Source organism: Oncorhynchus mykiss, chromosome 1, assembly GCF_013265735.2.
Source record: "Oncorhynchus mykiss isolate Arlee chromosome 1, USDA_OmykA_1.1, whole genome shotgun sequence".
NCBI classification, from domain to species: Eukaryota; Metazoa; Chordata; class Actinopteri; order Salmoniformes; family Salmonidae; genus Oncorhynchus; species Oncorhynchus mykiss.
The window spans coordinates 3,490,161-3,515,788 of NC_048565.1; the positions used below are offsets into that span (position 1 = coordinate 3,490,161).

General features: G+C 41.6%; 1 protein-coding gene across 4 annotated transcripts in view; it reads right to left on the reverse strand.

Annotated features, from left to right (window-relative positions):
- The window catches only part of LOC110518923 (LIM domain containing preferred translocation partner in lipoma), a 501,674-nt gene that overhangs the window by 467,551 nt on the left and 8,495 nt on the right, over positions 1-25,628 (reverse strand). Inside the window, exon 1 of one of the 4 annotated variants that reach the window (XM_036980955.1) lies at positions 24,528-24,708. The exons of the other annotated variants lie outside the window; for them this stretch is intronic. The gene's annotated coding sequence lies outside the window, so the exon portion shown is untranslated. Of the gene's footprint in view, positions 1-24,527; positions 24,709-25,628 lie in introns of those variants that run through there. 4 annotated transcript variants of the gene reach the window in all.

Genomic DNA, 25,628 nt, shown 5'->3' on the forward strand with positions numbered 1-25,628 from the left:
ATCACGTAATGTGAGCTACTGTCTGTTTCTACACGCAAGGAGCAAGACAGTGCACTTCAATGTCACTCTCAAACGGTTTGGGTGAATAGTTTTTCAGCCCTAGGCGATTAATCCCTCCCTGCTTTAGGAATGCTCACTATGTAGGGAATCTAAGCAGAGATGGCTGTCTCCTCTCCTCTTCTGCCACTCTTCCGTATAAGGAAGAAACAACAGCCTGAGGGTTTAGACAAACTCTTTTCTGTTTATTCATACATTTATCTCCTCTGTTCACTCTCTCTCTCTATCAAACATATCTATCTGCTCTCCTCTGTTCACTCTCTCTCTCTATCAAACAGATCTATCTGCTCTCCTCTGTTCACTCTCTCTCTATCAAACAGATATATCTGCTCTCCTCTGTTCACTCTGTCTAATCACACAGATCTATCTGCTCTCCTCTGTTCACTCTCTCTCTCTATCACACATATCTATCTGCTCTCCTCTGTTCACTCTCTCTCTCTATCAAACAGATATATCTGCTCTCCTCTGTTCACTCTGTCTAATCACACAGATCTATCTGCTCTCCTCTGTTCACTCTCTCTATCACACATATCTATCTGCTCTCCTCTGTTCACTCTCTCTATCACACAGATCTATCTGCTCTCCTCTGTTCACTCTCTCTATCACACAGATCTATCTGCTCTCCTCTGTTCTCTCTCTATCACACAGATCTATCTGCTCTCCTCTGTTCACTCTCTTTCTCTATCACACAGATCTATCTCCTCTCCTCTCCTCTGCTCCCTCTATCACACAGATATATCTCCTCTCCTCTGCTCCCTATCTCCTCTCTTCTCCTCTGCTCCCTCTCTCTATCACAGATATATCTCCTCTCCTCTCCTCTTTCTCTCTATCACACAAGCACTAATCAAAATCCACAAAGAAATGGTTCATTGACAACAAAAGCAACATTTTGCGATGGCCATCTCAGTCTCCGGGACTTGAACCCCATTGAAAACCTGTGGTTTGAATCGAAGAGGGCCAGTCCATCTCAGTCTCCGGGACTTGAACCCCATTGAAAACATGTGGTTTGAATTGAAGAGGGCCAGTCCATCTCAGTCTCCGGGACTTGAACCCCATTGAAAACCTGTGGTTTGAATTGAAGAGGGCCAGTCCATAAGACCAGACGAAGGATATCAACAATCAGGAAATATTATGTATAGAGGAATGGTCTAAGACCCCTCCCAACGTGTTCTCCAATCTCATAAAACATTTGAGGAAAAGGCTCAGTGTAGTATTGAAAACAGAGGAGGGTGCTGGAGTATTGAAAACAGAGGAGGGTGCTGGAGTATTGAAAACAGGGGAGGGTGCTGGAGTATTTAAAAAAGAGGGTGCTGGAGAATTGAAAACAGGGGAGGGTGCTGGAGTATTGAAAACAGAGGGTGCTGGAGAATTGAAAACAGGGGAGGGTGCTGGAGTATTGAAAACAGAGGAGGGTGCTGGAGTATTGAAAACAGAGGAGGGTGCTGGAGTATTTAAAAAAGAGGGTGCTGGAGAATTGAAAACAGAGGAGGGTGCTGGAGTATTTAAAAAAGAGGGTGCTGGAGAATTGAAAACAGGGGAGGGTGCTGGAGTATTGAAAACAGAGGGTGCTGGAGAATTGAAAACAGGGGAGGGTGCTGGAGTATTGAAAACAGAGGAGGGTGCTGGAGTATTTAAAAAAGAGGGTGCTGAAGAATTGAAAACAGAGGAGGGTGCTGGAGTATTTAAAACAGAGGAGGGTGCTGGAGTATTTAAAAAAGAGGGTGCTGGAGAATTGAAAACAGGGGAGGGTGCTGGAGTATTGAAAACAGAGGGTGCTGGAGAATTGAAAACAGGGGAGGGTGCTGGAGTATTGAAAACAGAGGAGGGTGCTGGAGAATTGAAAACAGAGGAGGGTGCTGGAGTATTTAAAAAAGAGGGTGCTGGAGAATTGAAAACAGGGGAGGGTGCTGGAGTATTGAAAACAGAGGGTGCTGGAGAATTGAAAACAGGGGAGGGTGCTGGAGAATTGAAAACAGAGGAGGGTGCTGGAGTATTTAAAAAAGAGGGTGCTGGAGAATTGAAAACAGGGGAGGGTGCTGGAGTATTGAAAACAGAGGGTGCTGGAGAATTGAAAACAGGGGAGGGTGCTGGAGTATTGAAAACAGAGGAGGGTGCTGGAGTATTTAAAAAAGAGGGTGCTGGAGAATTGAAAACAGAGGAGGGTGCTGGAGTATTGAAAACAGAGGAGGGTGCTGGAGTATTTAAAAAAGAGGGTGCTGGAGAATTGAAAACAGAGGAGGGTGCTGGAGTATTTAAAACAGAGGAGGGTGCTGGAGTATTTAAAAAAGAGGGTGCTGGAGTATTGAAAACAGGGGAGGGTGCTGGAGTATTGAAAACAGAGGGTGCTTGAGAATTGAAAACAGGGGAGGGTGCTGGAGTATTGAAAACAGAGGGTGCTGGAGAATTGAAAACAGGGGAGGGTGCTGGAGTATTGAAAACAGAGGGTGCTGGAGAATTGAAAACAGGGGAGGGTGCTGGAGAACTGAAAAGAGTGGAGGGTGCTGCTGGAGTACTGAAAACAGGGGTGCCAATAATTGTAATTTTCTTTTTAGATTTTTTAATTACTTGTTTAAAAAAAAAAAAAACTCTTTCTCTGGTAAATTTTATTAGTATATAATATTAATATTTCCCAATTTGTTTGAGCATATAATATAGTCGCAATATGGGCATAATATAGTATTAATATAGTATTAGTCATAATATAGTATTAATATAGTATTAGTCATAATATAGTATTAATATAGTATTAGTCATAATATAGTATTAATATAGTATTAGTCATAATATAGTATTAATATAGTATTAGTCATAATATAGTACTAATAGTCATAATATAGTCACAATATAGTACTAATAGTCACAATATAGTACTAATATAGTATTAGTCATAATATAGTACTAATAGTCACAATATAGTACTAATAGTCATAATATAGTATTAATATAGTATTAGTCATAATATAGTACTAATATAGTATTAGTCATAATATAGTACTAATAGTCATAATATAGTCACAATATAGTACTAATAGTCACAATATAGTACTAATATAGTATTAGTCATAATATAGTACTAATAGTCACAATATAGTACTAATAGTCATAATATAGTATTAATATAGTATTAGTCATAATATAGTACTAATATAGTATTAGTCATAATATAGTACTAATAGTCACAATATAGTACTAATAGTCATAATATAGTCACAATATAGTACTAATAGTCATAATATAGTCACAATATAGTACTAATAGTCATAATATAGTCACAATATAGTACTAATAGTCATAATATAGTCACAATATAGTACTAAGTCATAATATAGTCACAATATAGTACTAATAGTCATAATACAGTCACAATATAGTACTAATAGTCATAATATAGTAACAATAGTCATAAAATAGTCACAATATAGTACTAATAGTCATAATATAGACATAATATAGTACTAATAGTCACAATATAGTACTAATAGTCATAATATAGTCATAATATAGTACTAATAGTCATAATATAGTCACAATATAGTACTAATAGTCATAATATAGTACTAATAGTCACAATATAGTACTAATAGTCATAATATAGTACTAATAGTCATAATATAGTACTAATCGGCATAATATAGTACTAATAGTCATAATATAGTCACAATATAGTACTAATAGTCATAATATAGTCACAATATAGTACTAATAGTCATAATATAGTCACAATATAGTACTAATAGTCATAATATAGTAACAATAGTCATAATATAGTCACAATATAGTACTAATAGTCATAATATAGTCATAATATAGTACTAATAGTCACAATATAGTACTAATAGTCATAATATAGTCATAATATAGTACTAATAGTCATAATAGTCACAATATAGTACTAATAGTCATAATATAGTACTAATAGTCACAATATAGTACTAATAGTCATAATATAGTACTAATCGGCATAATATAGTACTAATAGGCATAATATAGTACTAATAGTCATAATATAGTAACAATAGTCATAATACAGTCACAATATAGTACTAATAGTCATAATATAGTCACAATATAGTACTAATAGTCATAATATAGTCACAATATAGTACTAATAGTCATAATATAGTCATAATATAGTAACAATAGTCATAATATAGTAACAATATAGTACTAATAGTCATAATATAGTCACAATATAGTACTAATAGTCATAATATAGTCATAATATAGTAACAATAGTCATAATATAGTAACAATATAGTACTAATAGTCATAATATAGTAACAATAGTCATAATAGTCATAATATAGTAACAATAGTCATAATATAGTCACAATATAGTACTAATAGTCATAATATAGTCACAATATAGTACTAATAGTCATAATATAGACATAATATAGTACTAATAGTCACAATATAGTACTAATAGTCATAATATAGTCATAATATAGTACTAATAGTCATAATATAGTCACAATATAGTACTAATAGTCATAATATAGTACTAATAGTCACAATATAGTACTAATAGTCATAATATAGTACTAATAGTCATAATATAGTACTAATCGGCATAATATAGTACTAATAGTCATAATATAGTCACAATATAGTACTAATAGTCATAATATAGTCACAATATAGTACTAATAGTCATAATATAGTCACAATATAGTACTAATAGTCATAATATAGTAACAATAGTCATAATATAGTCACAATATAGTACTAATAGTCATAATATAGTCATAATATAGTACTAATAGTCACAATATAGTACTAATAGTCATAATATAGTCATAATATAGTACTAATAGTCATAATAGTCACAATATAGTACTAATAGTCATAATATAGTACTAATAGTCACAATATAGTACTAATAGTCATAATATAGTACTAATCGTCATAATATAGTACTAATAGTCATAATATAGTACTAATAGTCATAATATAGTAACAATAGTCATAATATAGTCACAATATAGTACTAATAGTCATAATATAGTCACAATATAGTACTAATAGTCATAATATAGTCACAATATAGTACTAATAGTCATAATATAGTCATAATATAGTAACAATAGTCATAATATAGTAACAATATAGTACTAATAGTCATAATATAGTCACAATATAGTACTAATAGTCATAATATAGTAACAATAGTCATAATATAGTAACAATATAGTACTAATAGTCATAATATAGTCATAATATAGTAACAATAGTCATAATATAGTAACAATAGAGTAACAATAGTCATAATATAGTCATAATAGAGTAACAATAGTCATAATATAGTAACAATAGAGTAACAATAGTCATACGACATAGTCTTAATATAGTATTAAGTCAGTCATACTATAGTATTGTTATAGTAATAATAAAGTATTAATAGTTATACTATAGTTATACTACAGTAACAATATAGTAATAGTCATAATATATTATACGGTGACAATATAGTAATACTGGTCATATCATAGTCATAATATGGTATTAAGACAGTAACACTATAGTCATAGCATAGTAACAATATTTATATAGTATTAATATTGTACTAATATAGTACTAATAAAGTCATAATAAAGTCATAATATATTCAAATTGTCAGAATATAGTCTAAATATGGTATAAACAGTCATAATATAGTAACAATATAGTAGAAATAGTAGTAATAATAGTCAATATAATCATATAGCATTAATATAGTATTAATACAGTAATAATATAGTACTAACAGTCATAATATAGTAACAATATAGTAGAAATAGTAGTGATAATAGTCAATATAATCATATAGCATTAATATAGTATTAATACAGTAATAATATAGTGATTAACAGTCATAATATAGTAACAATATAGTAGAAATAGTAGTAATAATAGTCAATATAATCATATAGCATTAATATAGTATTAATACAGTAATAATATAGTACTAATAGTCATAATATAGTCATAATATAGTAACAATAGTCATAATATAGTAACAATATAGTACTAAGTCATAATATAGTCATAATATAGTAACAATAGTCATAATATAGTAACAATAGAGTAACAATAGTCATAATATAGTCACAATATAGTACTAATAGTCATAATATAGTCACAATATAGTACTAATAGTCATAATATAGTAACAATAGTCATAATATAGTAACAATATAGTACTAATAGTCATAATATAGTCATAATATAGTAACAATAGTCATAATATAGTAACAATAGAGTAACAATAGTCATAATATAGTCATAATAGAGTAACAATAGTCATAATATAGTAACAATAGAGTAACAATAGTCATACGACATAGTCTTAATATAGTATTAAGTCAGTCATACTATAGTATTGTTATAGTAATAATAAAGTATTAATAGTTATACTATAGTTATACTACAGTAACAATATAGTAATAGTCATAATATATTATACGGTGACAATATAGTAATACTGGTCATATCATAGTCATAATATGGTATTAAGACAGTAACACTATAGTCATAGCATAGTAACAATATTTATATAGTATTAATATTGTACTAATATAGTACTAATAAAGTCATAATATAGCTGCAATATAGTCATAATAAAGTCATAATATATTCAAATTGTCAGAATATAGTCTAAATATGGTATAAACAGTCATAATATAGTAACAATATAGTAGAAATAGTAGTAATAATAGTCAATATAATCATATAGCATTAATATAGTATTAATACAGTAATAATATAGTACTAACAGTCATAATATAGTAACAATATAGTAGAAATAGTAGTGATAATAGTCAATATAATCATATAGCATTAATATAGTATTAATACAGTAATAATATAGTCACAATATTTGAATTATTTATTGTATGCAGTTTATTTCTCTCATCTTAATCAAGGGTCCCAATCGTTTTGTAAGGTTTAGCTGTGTATTTCATTGTGATATAATACACACAGTTGCATTTAAAGGTTTAGCTGTGTATTTCATCGCCATTTCCTTTCGGAAAACAACATGACGTAACACTGGCACTGACTAGTGTAAAATGCTTTGAAATGCTTCAACGATGTCCCTAAAAGCGTTTCATATCCCGGGGAGGCTGGGTCCTGTAAAGGACAGACAGATCAGCTGAGCGATCAGGGAGGCTGGGTCCTGTAAAGGACAGACAGATCAGCTGAGCGATCAGGGAGGCTGGGTCCTGTAAAGGACAGACAGATCAGCAGAGCGATCGAGGAGGCTGGGTCCTGTAAAGGACAGATAGATCAGCTGAGCGATCGAGGAGGCTGGGTCCTGTAAAGGACAGACAGATCAGCTGAGCGATCAGGGAGGCTGGGTCCTGTAAAGGACAGACAGATCAGCTGAGCGACCGAGGAGGCTGGGTCCTGTAAAGGACAGACAGATCAGCTGAGCGATCAGGGAGGCTGGGTCCTGTAAAGGACAGACAGATCAGCTGAGCGATCGGGGAGGCTGGGTCCTGTAAAGGACAGTCAGATCAGCTGAGCGATCGGGGAGGCTGGGTCCTGTAAAGGACAGACAGATCAGCTGAGCGATCAGGGAGGCTGGGTCCTGTAAAGGACAGACAGATCAGCTGAGCGATCGAGGAGGCTGGGTCCTGTAAAGGACAGACAGATCAGCTGAGCGATCAGGGAGGCTGGGTCCTGTAAAGGACAGACAGATCAGCTGAGCGATCGGGGAGGCTGGGTCCTGTAAAGGACAGACAGATCAGCTGAGCGATCAGGGAGGCTGGGTCCTGTAAAGGACAGACAGATCAGCTGAGCGATCGAGGAGGGAAGATCACGGGTCTCATGAATATGAGCATTTCATGTGGAGTGGATCTCTTTGATGTCAACAGTATTGACCTCCAGGCCACTTATAGGGTCGGACTGAGGTGACCTCTGTGGCTTGAACTCTCTGTACTAAAGTCATACACCACTGACCTTGTCATGGTCATGTCAAGGTGAAAGGTCATTCAGGTAATGGGTTTTACTTTACATTTCACAGTCACTACATTCAACTACGGTAGGATAGACAACCACATATCAGTCACTACATTCAACTACGGTAGGATAGACGACCACATATCAGTCACTACATTCAACTACGGTAGGATAGACAACCACATATCAGTCACTACATTCAACTACGGTAGGACAGACAACCACATATCAGTCACTACATTCAACTACGGTAGGATAGACAACCACATATCAGTCACTACATTCAACTACGGTAGGATAGACAACCACATATCAGTCACTACATTCAACTACGGTAGGATAGACAACCACATATCAGTCACTACATTCAACTACTGTAGGACAGACAACCACATATCAGTCACTACATTCAACTACGGTAGGATAGACGACCACATATCAGTCACTACATTCAACTACGGTAGGACAGACAACCACATATCAGTCACTACATTCAACTACGGTAGGATAGACAACCACATATCAGTCACTACATTCAACTACGGTAGGATAGACAACCACATATCAGTCACTACATTCAACTACTGTAGGACAGACAACCACATATCAGTCACTACATTCAACTACTGTAGGACAGCCAACCACATATTAGTCACTACATTCAACTACTGTAGGATAGACAACCACATATCAGTCACTACATTCAACTACTGTAGGATAGACAACCACATATCACAGTCACTACATTAAACTACTGTAGGATAGACAACCACATATCAGTCACTACATTCAACTACTGTAGGATAGACAACCACATATCAGTCACTACATTCAACTACTGTAGGATAGACAACCACATATCAGTCACTACATTCAACTACTGTAGGATAGACAACCACATATCACAGTCACTACATTAAACTACTGTAGGATAGACAACCACATATCAGTCACTACATTCAACTACTGTAGGATAGACAACCACATATCAGTCACTACATTCAACTACGGTAGGACAGACAACCACATATCAGTCACTACATTCAACTACGGTAGGATAGACAACCACATATCAGTCACTACATTCAACTACTGTAGGATAGACAACCACATATCAGTCACTACATTCAACTACGGTAGGATAGACAACCACATATCAGTCACTACATTCAACTACTGAGTCTGATGCCGAGCAGAAACTACAATAAGAAGCTATTTAGATCTTTGTTTACAAAACGAAGCAAGATCTTTCTTAACGCTTTTTATCTTTATTTCCTGCGTGAAAAAAAATGAAGAATTCTGCATTAACACAACCCCTAAGTAACTAGCTAGTTATCTAAGTGGCTGAATGAATAAAGGTGCCGGAGAATCATATTGTTTGGATGAGTAATCTGTACAGCTGCCACTGCTATCTTTTGATTTTCCTTTAGTTTTTTTTCTCTCCTCTTCGTTCTCAGTGATGTCTGCTCCTCCACCCATCTTCGCCGAGCAGAGCAAGCATGCCCGTTGCCCTAGCAACTCCAGACTCCACACAGACACAGCTTGTACACCTGCTGCTCCAGATACAGTATTGTTCATTTGCACAAGGTCTCTCGTTCCAATTTGCTTGAAAATGTCCAAACTCACCAAAAAATTACATTCGGTTGCTCTTACTTTATGAACTTTATGAGTTGGTACTTCCTGTCATTGCAATTATATATTTTTTTGTTTGGTCTCGTTAGCATATTTAGCTAGCAACTTCCATGGAAATTCGATCTTACTTGTGCTAATTGTGCTAGCATTCTGGTAATAGATACCCAATGGGCTTTTCTGTTTTTGGAGCCACCTAGTGTACTAAGCCGGTAATAGTGTAAATCCCGGGATGAGAGAAGGACTGTAGGACCATATGAACATCTGGATACAGCCCAACCATACACTTTACACCACATATACAGATTCTGAGGCTGACCATTTAAGAGCTGCATGGGCCTCTGGTCAAAAGTAGTGCACTAAATAGGGAGCAGAGGGTGCCATTTGGGATGTAACCACTGTCACATACACTGTCACATAACCACTGTCTCCCTCCATCCATCCAGCTTCCCCAGTGCTTCACAGCTTCCCTGGAGTTTCACAGCTTCCCCAGTGCTTCACAGCTTCCCCAGTGTTTCACAGCTTCCTGGGGAAAGTCGACATACTGTATAGCAGCCTCATGCAGAGGAATGAGTTTGCTGCGTAATTGTGTTATTGTTATGCTGATAAAGAATAATAAGTATAATTATAATAAGAGGGGGAGGGAGAGGGGTCAAAAATGAACCCTAAAAAAGGTTCTTTAAGGAACCGTTAAATTGGGGCTCTTTGAAGAACCCTTTTAAAACAGGGGGGTACTTATAGGGGTTCCTCCATAATTTCCATTTGAAGAACCGCTAAAAGGATCCTCGGGAAGCTTGTCTTGTTAGGAGTGTACGGCTATATTGATCACAAAACAATTGTAATTGTAGAGACCCCACAATCAAAACATCATTTCAAGTTTAGAGACAAAACATTTTTTTTTTATTTTTTTTTTACAAACTATTGTTTAGGATGAAACGCTGCAAAACACTCGGGGATGACTCAAATAACATTCGACAATCGATTTTCAGCAAATCAATTACTATTCAACACAACAAAGGATTTTTATTTAAAAATCAACATTCCCCTTTAAATAGATTCCAAAAACAAAATAAAAATACTAATATTGAACTGACCTAAAAAATAAAAAAAGACCTATGACTTTATCAAACTTCCATTAATGAATAGATAACCTTCAGCTGTGAACTATAACCTTCTGCAATATCAAACTAGTCATTTGTTCAATAATACTAAATAATGACTTTTAATAACCAACGAACCTCTCCGTATGTAAAAAAAATAATAATAATTCAACCTCTTCCTCTTCATAATTAAGTTCGGGAGCCAAAATACCCTGCTAAGTTAACAAAATGGATGTAAAATGACTTCTGAATGCCAATAATACTCTGCTATAAATGGTCATTCACGTTCCCTTTTCAACCCATAAAACTTCGCTCCTGTAGTTTAATGATGATTCTCCAGCCCACGTTCCTCCTCCACTGTACAGTGCAATAACACTAGCGCTTCTTATTACCAACCACACTCTATAAAGACGCTTTTTAAATCAATTCCTTATATTATTAACAGACTTTCAGGAGAAGAAGAAAAAAATCGTAAAAACTTCCCTCTGCATTTTTAATACTCTTTTTAAAATAACAGTGAATAAACAACTGATCTCCCACTCACTGTTTTTTCAGTCCAACCCTTTCCTCTGCATTTTAAAAGTAGGGATCTGATAAAAAATTATAATTTAAAAACAGGTTTGATATCCAGCCAAGGTGGATATCATTCGAAAGATGTCCGTCTTTCTACAATTACATTTGTTTACCAATATTTTTTTTATTTTTTTGTAACTGTAGGGCTTTCCCCTCTGATCCCTGTTGTTAGCTGTAGGGCTTTCCCCTCTGATCCCTGTTGTTAGCTGTAGGGCTTTCCCCTCTGATCCCTGTTGTTAGCTGTAGGGCTTTCCCCTCTGATCCCTGTTGTTAGCTGTAGGGCTTTCCCCTCTGATCCCTGTTGTTAGCTGTAGGGCTTTCCCCTCTGATCCCTGTTGTTAGCTGTAGGGCTTTCCCCTCTGATCCCTGTTGTTAGCTGTAGGGCTTTCCTCTCTGATCCCTGTTGTTAGCTGTAGGGCTTTCCCCTCTGATCCCTGTTGTTAGCTGTAGGGCTCTCCCCTCTGATCCCGGTTGTTAGCTGTAGGGCTTTCCCCTCTGATCCCTGTTGTTAGCTGTAGGGCTTTCCCCTCTGATCCCTGTTGTTAGCTGTAGGGCTTTCCCCTCTGATCCCTGTGGTTAGCTGTAGGGCTTTCCCCTCTGATCCCTGTTGTTAGCTGTAGGGCTTTCCTCTCTGATCCCTGTTGTTAGCTGTAGGGCTTTCCCCTCTGATCCCGGTTGTTAGCTGTAGGGCTTTCCCCTCTGATCCCTGTTGTTAGCTGTAGGGCTTTCCCCTCTGATCCCGGTTGTTAGCTGTAGGGCTTTCCCCTCTGATCCCGGTTGTTAGCTGTAGGGCTTTCCCCTCTGATGCCTGTAGACTGTGTTGTTAGCTACAGCTATCATCATGCGTCAATAATATAATAATCATCAATAATTCACATCTCTATAAACCCGACTAGGGCCCGGCGTCAGTCATTGTGTCAGGGCTTGGACCCTGTGCTACTCTCTGCACCAGTCAGTCTAATTTCTTCCTATCTGAGACTGACTCCCAAATGGCACCCTATTCCCTATATAGTGTGCTACTTTTGACCAGGGCCAATGGGTGTCACTCAACAAGGCTCAAAATGTAGTGCACTATAAAAAGGGAAATAGGGAGCGATTTGGGATGCAGATTCAGTTCCATCGGCATGGCGCTAGTGTCTACTTAATCCTAGATTAAATCAGCTAGTGAGTGAACTCTGATCCAGCAGCATTGAGAGGTCAGGGGTTAATGCTGCTTCCTGGCACTACACCGTCTTTTCATGATACTGTTAGGAAACAAATAACTAGCCTACGGACATTGTTGCCCTCGATTTATCTAGGGGTCCTAGACTTAGTCAGTCACATGGTCTGTAACCTGAATGAATGTGTGCATTTATGAGAAGAATTAGCATATGTGCGCCCAGGGAGACAGCAACCTTACCTTGGTCCAGGGCCCGCTCTGTCTTGACCTCTGGGTCGGCCAGTCCAAATGGATTATTATTTGTTCAGGATGGTGACTAAACGTGAATTTGTACAAAAAAGGAAAAACATACACACACCCCTCCCCCCCAAAAAAAAAAATCTCAAAAAGAAGCAAGAAAAGCCTCATGGCCACCAAACCAACCAGCTGGGACATCACATGACTGACCATCACACTAATTGGCAACACCTGATGTGTTTATCGACCAGGCTCAGGTCCTGGACAAGGTTGCTGTTTCCCCCTGGGAGAATGGAGTGTGGACATGATACTGAGATGTAGTGTGTGTGTCTAAACTACTTAACCTACTCCATTACAAAATTGGATTGGATTTTCCAGTTATATGAAATTGTAATTATTAGCACCAGTGTCTGGTCCCATGTGGCTCAGCTGGGAGAGCACAGGGTCCCATGTGGCTCAGCTGGGAGAGCACGGGGTCCCATGTGGCTCAGCTGGGAGAGCACGGAGTCCCATGTGGCTCAGCTGGGAGAGCACGGGGTCCCATGTGGCTCAGCTGGGAGAGCACGGGGTCCCCATGTGGCTCAGCTGGGAGAGCACAGGGTCCCATGTGGCTCAGCTGGGAGAGCACGGGGTCCCATGTGGCTCAGCTGGGAGAGCACGGGGTCCCATGTGGCTCAACTGGGAGAGCACGGGGTCCCATGTGGCTCAGCTGGGAGAGCACGGGGCTTGCAACGCCGTGGTTCTGGGTTCGATTCCTATCGAGGACAAGTAATGAAAACTCACCACTTTTAAGTTGCTCTGGATAAGAGCATCTGCTAAAATGTGAAAAAGTTCAAAACTAAATCGACTAATGAAACCTGCACCAAGCACAATGGAGGTCAACAGAGCCAATAGGGTGGAATGTTTACATCTTCATGGGAATTAGGCGCACAGTGCTGAACCAATCTGTTTTGAGATTAGGGCTGTCCCTGACAAAAAATAAACAAAAAAAATTTGGTTGACCGAAAGCCTATCGACCAGTCGACTAATTGGGGTCAGCCCCTATTTGAGATTGAGACAAACAGTGACAAAGTGATGAACCAAATCTGTTTTTGAGACAGAGACAAACAAATGAAACAAGAGTGCTTCTCAGGCTGGTGTTTACACACACTACAGTACTCAGTAATCTCAGTGTCCAATCTTCACTCAATCTCTGCTCCTCTCAAAGGCTCAACGGTGAGAGGCTGCCAGAACTGCGTCTAATGAAGTAATGCAGTAATCAGGAGATAGACGAGTAAAAATAGAACACAATCAAGCCCGTAAATAAAATAAATAAAACGATTCTCCTTATTAAAGAAGGCAGATTACCTCTTACTTAGCTTTAGTCTCCCTAAAAGAGGATCCTTTGACTAATTGCTCTTGTTAATCAAGCTTTAGGTTTAATTGTTGACAAGAGATCCATTTGGAAGACTTAAGTCTAAAAACAACATCTCAAACAAATGTCTCCCCAGGAGGCTATCAAGCTAGCTAACATCTTTACATTGAGGACTGTTGAAGAGAAACAAGTGAGAGCAGATGTAGACTTCTTGACTAGCATCCCAAATGGCACCCTATTCCCTACTGGTATTAGGGTCCCTATTCCCTATCTAGTGCACTACTGGTATTAGGGTCCCTTATTCCCTATCTAGTGCACTACTGGTATTAGGGTCCCTATTCCCATCTAGTGCACTACTGGTATTAGGGTCCCTATTCCCTATCTAGTGCACTACTGGTATTAGGGTCCCTATTCCCTATATAGTGCACTACTATATATATGATGGAGGCGGCTGATGGAGGCGGCTGATGGAGGTGGCTGCTACAGACGGCTGATGGAGGCGGCTGATGGAGGCGGCTGATGGAGGCGGCTGATGGAGACGGCTGATGGAGGCGGCTGATGGAGGCGGCTGATGGAGGCGGCTGCTACAGACGGCTGATGGAGGCGGCTGATGGAGGCGGCTGATGGAGGCGGCTGTTGGAGGCGGCTGATGGAGGCGGCTGATGGAGACGGCTGATGGAGACGGCTGATGGAGACGGCTGATGGAGACGGCTGATGGAGGCGGCTGATGGAGGCGGCTGCTACAGACGGCTGATGGAGGCGGCTGATGGAGACGGCTGATGGAGACGGCTGATGGAGACGGCTGATGGAGGCGGCTGCTACAGACGGCTGATGGAGGCGGCTGATGGAGACGGCTGATGGAGACTGCTGATGGAGACGGCTGATGAGGCGGCTGCTACAGACGGCTGATGGAGACGGCTGATGGAGGCGGCTGATGGAGGCGGCTGATGAGACGGCTGATGAGGCGGCTGCTACAGACGGCTGATGGAGGCGGCTGATGGAGACGGCTGATGGAGGCGGCTGATGGAGGCGGCTGATGGAGGCGGCTGATGGAGGCGGCTGATGGAGGCGGCTGATGGAGGCGGCTGATGGAGGCGGCTGCTGGAGACGGCTGCTGGAGGCGGCTGATGGAGGCGGCTGCTACAGACGGCTGATGGAGGCGGCTGATGGAGGCGGCTGCTACAGACGGCTGATGGAGACGGCTGATGGAGGCGGCTGCTTCGCTAGTAGGGTTGCGAGAGGTTCTGGCCCTTTGTTAAGCGTTGTCCCTTTGAGAATAGGAATAAAATACTCCACAATTCTCCTTCATATTTCCAGGAACCATGCCGGGATTAAATTATACTGTGGTTGTTGAACATGATGTCTGGGACTGTAGACTCAATCCCAGAAAACCCCTGTATTGTTGAACAGGAGGAGAAGGAGATGTCTGGGACTGTAAACCGCTGTTTTGTTGAACAGGAGGAGGAGAAGTGTGGGACTGTAGACTCAATCCCAGAAAACCCCTGTATTGTTGAACAGGAGGAGAAGGAGAAGTGTGGGACTGTAGACTCAATCCCAGAAAACCACTGTATTGTTGAACAGGAGGAGAAGGAGAAGTGTGGGACTGTAGACTCAATCCCAGAAAACCCCTGTATTGTTGAACAGGAGGAGGAGGAGATGTGTGGGACTGTAGACTCAATCCCAGAAAACCACTGTATTGTTGAACAGGAGGAGGAGATGTGTGGGACTGTAGACTCAATCCCAGAAAACCACTGTATTGTTGAACAGGAGGAGAAGGAGAAGTGTGGGACTGTAGACTCAATCCCAGAAAACCCCTGTATTGTTGAACAGGAGGAGGAGGAGAAGTGTGGGACTGTAGACTCAATCCCAGAAAACCACTGTATTGTTGAACAGGAGGAGAAGGAGAAGTGTGGGACTGTAGACTCAATCCCAGAAAACCCCTGTATTGTTGAACAGGAGGAGGAGGAGGAGGAGATGTGTGGGACTGTAGACTCAATCCCAGAAAACCCCTGTATTGTTGAACAGTTGGACTGTAAACCCCTGTTTTGTTGAACAGGAGAAGGAGGAGATGTGTGGGACTGTAAACCCCTGTAGACTCAATCCCAGAAAACCACTGTTTTGTTAAATTACTTCATTGTGAAAGTGAGATAAAAAAAAAAATAAGATTGGAAGTTAAACCAAAGATAAGAACATGTATTGCTCTATTGAATCTACATCAATAGTTGTGGCTTTTTAAGAGAAATACAATATTGCAATTCGATTTAAAAGCTAAAAAAAATATATAATTTAGCTAAATGGTTATTTATTATGTAGGCTAGGCTATTGACTGTATAAAAGGTCAACGGTGATGTTAATACCGTATAGACGTTGTGGATCTAGAAGAAAACATTACGAATGCTTATCCGGGGTGTTTATTTATTAATAGTCACGTTTGGGTTTATAGCCTTACGTAAAAAGCCAATTATTTAATGACATGATACAAGGTTCAGCAGGACTACTTGCAACAGCATCTAAATCAAGCCTGGCCCCCAAAAAAATCAACCGAAACGAAGCTCCAGACAGATTGGTAAACCATCAGCCCTGGACACAGAGAACTGTGGAAGTACAGCGAAATTCACAAAGTATTCAGACCCCTTCCCCTTTTCAACAGAAATACCTTATTTACATCAGTATTCAGACCCTTTGCTATGAGACTCGAAATTGAGCTCAGGGTGCATCCTGTTTCCATTGATCATCCTTGAGATGTTCCTACAACTTGATTGGTATTTCTACAACATGTTGGTATTACAGACTCAGTCAGGGCCAAGTTGAAAATGTCTGTGGTAAATTCTATTGAATGGACATGATTTTGAAAGGTACACACCGGTCTAAATAAAGTTGACAGTGCATGTCAGAGCAAAAACCAAGTCATGAGGTTGAAGGAATTGTTCGTAGAGCTCCGAGATAGAATTGTGTCGAGAATTGTGTCGATCTGGGGAAGGGTACCAAAATATTTCTGCAGCATTGAAGGTCCCCAAGAACACAGCGGCCTCCATCATTCTGAAATGGAAGAAGTTTGGAACCACCAACACTCTTCCTAGAGCTGGCAGCCTGGCAATCGAGAGGACCTTGGTCAGGGAGGTGACCAAGAACCCGATGGTCACTCTGACAGAGCTCCAGAGTTCCTCTGTGGAGATGGGAGAACCTTCCAGAAGGACAACCATTTCTGCAGCACTCCACCAAGCTGGCCTTTACGGTAGGGTGACTAGACGGAAGCCACTCCTCAGTAAAAGGCACATGACAGCCCACTTGGAGTTTTCCTAAAGGCACCTAAAGACACTCAGACCATGAGAAACACGAATCTCTGGTCTGATGAAACCAATATTGAAATATTTGGCCTGAAAGCCAAGCATCACGTCTGGAGGAAACCTGGCACCATCCCTACGGTGAAGCATGGTGGTGGCAGCATCATGCCGTGGGGATGTTTTCAGCGACAGGGACTGGGAGACTAGTCAGGATTGATGGAAAGATGAATGAGGCAAAATACAGAGAGATCCTTGATGAAAACCTGCTCCAGAGCGCTCAGGACCTCAGACTGGAGCGAAGGTTCACCTTCCAATAGGACAACGACCAAAAGCACACAGCCAAGACAACACAGGAGTGGCTTCGGGACAAGTCTCTGAATGTCTTGAGTGACTTGAACCTGACCGAACATCTCTGGAGAGACCTGAAAATAGCTGTGCAGTGACGCTCCCCATCCAACCTGACAGAGAGGATCTGCAGAGAAGAATGGGAGAAACTCCCCAAATACAGATGTACCAAGCTTGTAGCGTCATACCCAAGAAGACTTGAGGCTGTAATCGCTGCCCAAGATGCTTCAACAAAGTACTGAGTAAAGGTTGAATATTTATGTAATATTTCAGTGTTATTTTTAATACATTTGCAAAAAATGTCACAAAGAATATATGTTTTTGCTTTGTCGATACAGGGTATTGAGTGTAGATTGATGATAAAACTAATTATTTAAATCAATTTTAGAATAAGGCTGTAACGTAACAAAATGTGGGAAAAGTCGAGGGGTCTGAATACTTTCTGAACGCCCTGTATATCCAGCAGGCACCACCAGGGCGTGTGTGTGTGTGTGCGCGCGTCTCAAGTAGCACCCTATCCCCTATACAGCGTCCTACGGACCCTGGTCAAAAGTAGTGTAGTGTGTAGCGAAAGGGTTCCATTTGGAACACAACCCATGTGTCAAGCTAAAAGGTAATCAAATTATCAACACCATGCTATCATTAAAAGTCGTCACCATCCTCCTTTCCAGCTATGTTTAATCCTGTTAGGATTTGACTCATTCCTGCTACTTCTACTGCGGGCCCAGCTCTTATTATGTGGCTGGCAGGCTGGAAAACGTTTGAAGTGAAGGGTGAAGGCGAACAACCGGAGTCGCAGTGGTCAGAGCAGGTTGTCTCACAAATGACCTCCTGTTCACTACTTAAGTACATACGGTGCCATAAGGCTCTGGTCAACGATAGTGCACTATGTAGGGAACAGGGTGTCATTTGGGACGAGGTATTGAAGCACATATGCTGACAGACAGCAGTACGGGTCAACAAGTCTGACATGTATGTGAATCACAAATTTAAAAATGGGCCTGTTGTCTTCTGGAAAACCATCCATCCTTTCTGAACTCAATCATATCTTTTCAAGACAGTCCTGGTTTTCAGGATAACGCCGGTATTCGGTCTTGGACATTTTCCACTGGATGGTAGGTTGTAATTCCCTACGACATCAAAAAAAATACACAAATGGCAGAGTGAAAAGTAATTAGGGCCCTATAAAATCTGGGGGTTTTGTTGCCCGATTCCTTTTTTCCCCCCCAAATTCCATTTTCTCCATTTAAAATAAAAATAAAAAATTTGCTCGTTGAATCACACTTCTTCTATAGAAAAACAACTAAATTGGAACCACATCAGGAGACCACTTGTCTCTTGTCAGGAGACATACAAGTCTGGGACAAATATACTTTGTGTTTTTTTGGTGGTATAGTTACCCTTTAATGGACGTTTTCACCAGCAAAACAACATTGTTTTGTTATTGATGTTTCTATAGCACTCATCTGATCACAGAGCTTGCTAAATAAAATGTCCACTGGATTGATGCAAATAACCATGATATCATTCTGCCAGGTGGACATTGTCTGTCACAAAGTAGACAGACAGACACAGACCGACACAGAGACACAGACAGAGACAGAGACAGAGACAGACAGAGACAGGTCCTGTGCCACTTTCAGAAAGTTGCATGAAAATAGGAATCACTGATGTTGTTCCTGTCTTATTTTTATTATTTTTTTTATTTTACCTTTATTTAACCAGGCAAGTCAGTTAAGAACAAATTCTTATTTTCAATGACGGCCTGGGAACAGTGGGTTAACTGCCTGTTCAGGGGCAGAACGACAGATTTGTACCTTGTCAGCTCGGGGGTTTGAACTCGCAACCTTCCGGTTACTAGTCCAACGCTCTAACCACTAGGCTACCCTGCCGCCCCTTATGATTACATTTAGTTTATTTATAAGTTCAATAAATGTTAATATATTGTTGAATTCCATTTTAATGTCTGGATTCTGTCATACCGTCCTAAGTAATCGACAGAGAGACAGCGGTCAGAGCAGGGCTGTAGTAATCGACAGAGAGACAGCGGTCAGAGCAGGGCTGTAGTAATCGACAGAGAGACAGCGGTCAGAGCAGGGCTGTAGTAATCGACAGAGAGACAGCGGTCAGAGCAGGGCTGTAGTAATCGATAGAGAGACAGCGGTCAGAGCAGGGCTGTAGTAATCGACAGAGAGACAGCGGTCAGAGCAGGGCTGTAGTAATCGACAGAGAGACAGCGGTCAGAGCAGGGCTGTAGTAATCGACAGAGCGACAGCGGTCAGAGCAGGGCTGTAGTAATCGACAGAGAGGCAGCGGTCAGAGCAGTGCTGTAAGTAATCGACAGAGAGGCAGCGGTCAGAGCAGGGCTGTAGTAATCGATAGAGAGGCAGCGGTCAGAGCAGGGCTGTAGTAATCGACAGAGAGACAGCGGTCAGAGCAGGGCTGTAGTAATCGACAGAGAGACAGCGGTCAGAGCAGGGCTGTAGTAATCGACAGAGAGGCAGCGGTCAGAGCAGGGCTAAAACAACAGCAAAGTGATGGAACCACATCAGATAACCCTCTAAGCTACATGTTGAGGGTATACGAAACAGGGTCGACTAAATTCAATTTTATCAATAGGATCCTTTTTTCCAAGGAAGTCCTGATTTTCTTAGAGATAACCTGAAGGGCCTGGGGGTTTAGTTAAAACATCCTCCAACGGACTGATGGTACAGATACCACGAGAGAACCACCTGCTTTAACAGTCTCCTTTTCAGCTCATTTAACACCTGATTTACTTAAACATTTATGCTGGTGGGAATTGGCCTATATGGATAGGGCTAAAATGAAACGTTTCCTACTGAAGAAATATGAAACACATAACCATGGGAAAATTATTAGACCAAAAAAAAAGGTTCAGTTCACCTGACACAAGACTGAATCAAAACATTACACTGTTGATTTTATGTACATTTTACATTTACCGTAGTTTTCGCCTCATTTGTTGATAACGAAAAGTGAAAATACTCTGAAAACATTTAGTAACATGATCAGACTATAAAAATAGGTGCAAGATAAGACATAAAAATGATAAGGGTTTGAGTGAGCAAGCTGGTGTCTCCAAGTGGCCCCACACCTCTCCCGACTGTGGGTTTGAGTGAGAGGAGTAACTGGTGTCTCCTTGTGGCCCCTACACCTCTCCAAACTGTGGGTTTCAGTGAGAGGACTAACTGGTGTCTCCAAGTGGCCCCACACCTCTCCAAACTGTGGGTTTCAGTGAGAGGACTAACTGGTGTCTCCAAGTGGCCCCACACCTCTCCAAACTGTGGGTTTCAGTGAGAGGACTAACTGGTGTCTCCAAGTGGCCCCACACCTCTCCAGACTGTGGGTTTCAGTGAGAGAACTAACTGGTGTCTCCATGTGGCCTCACACCTCTCCAAACTGTGGGTTTCAGTGAGAGGACTAACTGGTGTCTCCAAGTGGCCCCACACCTCTCCAAACTGTGGGTTTCAGTGAGAGGACTAACTGGTGTCTCCATGTGGCCTCACACCTCTCCAAACTGTGGGTTTCAGTGAGAGGACTAACTGGTGTCTCCAAGTGGCCCCACACCTCTCCAAACTGTGGGTTTCAGTGAGAGGACTAACTGGTGTCTCCATGTGGCCTCACACCTCTCCAGACTGTGGGTTTCAGTGAGAGGACTAGCTGGTGTCTCCTAGTGGCCCCTACACCTCTCCAAACTGTGGGTTTCAGTGAGAGGACTAACTGGTGTCTCCATGTGGCCTCACACCTCTCCAGACTGTGGGTTTCAGTGAGAGGACTAACTGGTGTCTCCATGTGGCCTCACACCTCTCCAGACTGTGGGTTTCAGTGAGAGGACTAGCTGGTGTCTCCTAGTGGCCCCTACACCTCTCCAGACTGTGGGTTTCAGTGAGAGGACTAGCTGGTGTCTCCTAGTGGCCCCTACACCTCTCCAGACTGTGGGTTTCAGTGAGAGGACTAACTGGTGTCTCCTAGTGGCCCCTACACCTCTCCAGACTGTGGGTTTCAGTGAGAGGACTAGCTGGTGTCTCCTAGTGGCCCCTACACCTCTCCAGACTGTGGGTTTCAGTGAGAGGACTAGCTGGTGTCTCCTAGTGGCCCCTACACCTCTCCAGACTGTGGGTTTCAGTGAGAGGACTAGCTGGTGTCTCCTAGTGGCCCCTACACCTCTCCAGACTGTGGGTTTCAGTGAGAGGACTAACTGGTGTCTCCTAGTGGCCCCTACACCTCTCCAGACTGTGGGTTTCAGTGAGAGGACTAGCTGGTGTCTCCTAGTGGCCCCTACACCTCTCCAGACTGTGGGTTTCAGTGAGAGGACTAGCTGGTGTCTCCTAGTGGCCCCTACACCTCTCCAGACTGTGGGTTTCAGTGAGAGGACTAGCTGGTGTCTCCTAGTGGCCCCTACACCTCTCCAAACTGTGGGTTTCAGTGAGAGGACTAACTGGTGTCTCCTAGTGGCCCCTACACCTCTCCAGACTGTGGGTTTCAGTGAGAGGACTAGCTGGTGTCTCCATGTGGCCCCCACACCTCTCCAGACTGTGGGTTTCAGTGAGAGGACTAGCTGGTGTCTCCTAGTGGCCCCTACACCTCTCCAGACTGTGGGTTTCAGTGAGAGGACTAACTGGTGTCTCCTAGTGGCCCCTACACCTCTCCAGACTGTGGGTTTCAGTGAGAGGACTAGCTGGTGTCTCCTAGTGGCCCCTACACCTCTCCAGACTGTGGGTTTCAGTGAGAGGACTAGCTGGTGTCTCCATGTGGCCCCCACACCTCTCCAGACTGTGGGTTTCAGTGAGAGGACTAGCTGGTGTCTCCTAGTGGCCCCTACACCTCTCCAGACTGTGGGTTTCAGTGAGAGGACTAACTGGTGTCTCCTAGTGGCCCCTACACCTCTCCAGACTGTGGGTTTCAGTGAGAGGACTAGCTGGTGTCTCCTAGTGGCCCCTACACCTCTCCAGACTGTGGGTTTCAGTGAGAGGGCTAACTGGTGTCTCCTAGTGGCCCCTACACCTCTCCAAACTGGGCACAGTTCCTAAGTCATTTCAATGTATTTTTATGATTCAAAGAAGAGTCATGCTAAATACTATCTTCTGTGTTAGACTTTCACAAGGCTATTCAGAGAAACAGATTGTACTTTCGGGACTGCGTAGAAAGGAGTCATACGTGCTTTCAGGTGCGTGTCACCCGGCGAATCATCTTCACAATAAACAAACACAGGCTCCTTCTGTTCAGAACAACCCAGGGTATGACACCATTTCATCTTGTAACTGTACATCTAACATAGTGATCATAAACGTTGACAGTGTGTGTGACTTGACCCGGAAATGAATGATTGAGGAAGTCAAGAGTTTGGCATGCTTTTCCTCTCTCGTATGAAGCCATCAAATGAATCCCATCCAGAAGACTCATGCCCCGTGTACCCTTCAGTATCCAGCCACAGTGAATAGGTTTTGTGGGTGGGCTGCCATTGCCAAAGTAACAGATTCTAGTTCCGCGGTTCCACTCCATAGAAATACAATGAATAGAACGCGTCTAGTTCCGCGGTTCCATTCCATAAAATACAATGAATAGAACGCGTCTAGTTCCGCGGTTCCATTCCATAAAATACAATGAATAGAACGCGTCTAGTTCCGCGGTTCCACTCCATAGAAATAGAATGAATAGAAAGCGTCTAGTTCCGCGGTTCCACTCCACAGAAATAGAATGAATAGAACGCTTCTAGTTCCGCGGTTCCACTCCATAGAAATAGAATGAATAGAACGCTTCTAGTTCCGCGGTTCCACTCCACAGAAATAGAATGAATAGAACGCTTCTAGTTCCGCGGTTCCACTCCATAGAAATAGAATGAATAGAATGCATCTAGTTCCGCGGTTCCACTCCACAGAAATAGAATGAATAGAACGCTTCTAGTTCCGCGGTTCCACTCCATAGAAATAGAATGAATAGAACGCGTGTAGTTCCGCGGTTCCACTCCACAGAAATAGAATGAATAGAACGCTTCTAGTTCCACGGTTCCACTCCACAGAAATAGAATGAATAGAACGCTTCTAGTTCCGCGGTTCCACTCCATAGAAATAGAATGAATAGAACGCTTCTAGTTCCGCGGTTCCACTCCACAGAAATAGAATGAATAGAACGCTTCTAGTTCCGCGGTTCCACTCCATAGAAATAGAATGAATAGAATGCATCTAGTTCCGCGGTTCCACTCCATAGAAATACAATGAATAGAACGCTTCTAGTTCCGCGGTTCCACTCCATAGAAATAGAATGAATAGAACGCGTGTAGTTCCGCGGTTCCACTCCACAGAAATAGAATGAATAGAACGCGTCTAGTTCCACGGTTCCATTCCATAGAACCCCCTCTAATGCATTTGGTCATATGAGCACCACGCAGAGACAACACCTCTCTGAGATGAGACAGAGACATTGACGTTGAATGTGTATTGATACTGAGGTATTCTATGTAATGAAGTCAACATCCTCCTAGAGCTGCTACAGACACAGCAGACAACAGTCATAGGATGCATCCCAAACGGCATCACATTCCCTATATAGTGCACTACATTTGTCCAGTTACACCCAGGGCTCTGATCACCCGCCTCATTGCCACCACAGTAAACTGCCAGTCCTGCTATAATGTACTGTAACACAGTAAACTACCAGCCCTGCAATAATGTACTGTAACACAGTAAACTACCAGCCCTGCTATAATGTACTGTAACACAGTAAACTACCAGCCCTGCAATTATGTACTGTAACACAGTAAACTACCAGCCCTGCTATAATGTACTGTAACACATCTGAGAGAGAAGAGCACAGAGTATGATACTTACAAAATCCTGATTTTATTATCCTTAGAATATAGACAGCAACCCTCAGTTCATTCAGTCAATGGCAGTTAACTTGGCGAAGAATCTCCCTCAGTTTATGCTGCTCAAATGACTCATATCGCCTCTTCTCCTTTCACCCTCTCCTCTCCCCTACAGACATGAGCCACGAGTAGCCAAACATCCCCTCTCCTCTCCCCTACTTCTCAGACGAGTAGCTAAACATTTCCAAATATGGAGAAAATAAATGATAGAAAGATTTGAGTGCAAAAATCAATTCCACAATTCAGCTTTTAGTCCAGAATGCCACATATTTCAGGACTAAGTCAGAGGGGCCAAATATGTGGTTCAACCCGTTCACCAGGAATAACAATGACGTTTACACAGGTCTTTATGAAGGAGTTGGTTAGTCCTGACCTAAGAAGGGTAATCGTGAGAGCTCAGTGCTCAGTCTGCCATGTGCTCCAGTCAATTAACTCATATATACATGGATAAGCCAGTAGTCTGATTCTACCCTACAGGGATAAGCCAGTAGTCTGATTCTACACTACGGGGACAAGCTAGTAGTCTGATTCTACACTACGGGGACAAGCTAGTAGTCTGATTCTACACTACGGGGACAAGCCAGTAGTCTGATTCTACACTACGGGGACAAGCCAGTAGTCTGATTCTACACTACAGGGACAAGGCCAACAGTCTAGTCTACAGGGACAAGGCCAACAGTCTAGTCTACAGGGACAAGGCCAACAGTCTAGTCTACAGGGACAAGGCCAACAGTCTAGTCTACAGAGACAAGGCAAACAGTCTAGTCTACAGAGACAAGGCCAACAGTCTAGTAAGGCCAACAGTCTAGTCTACAGAGACAAGGCCAACAGTCTAGTCTACAGGGACAAGGCCAACAGTCTAGTAAGGCCAACAGTCTAGTCTACAGAGACAAGGCCAACAGTCTAGTCTACAGAGACAAGGCCAACAGTCTAGTCTACAGGGACAAGGCCAACAGTCTAGTCTACAGGGACAAGGCCAACAGTCTAGTCTACAGAGACAAGGCCAACAGTCTAGTAAGGCCAACAGTCTAGTCTACAGAGACAAGGCCAACAGTCTAGTCTA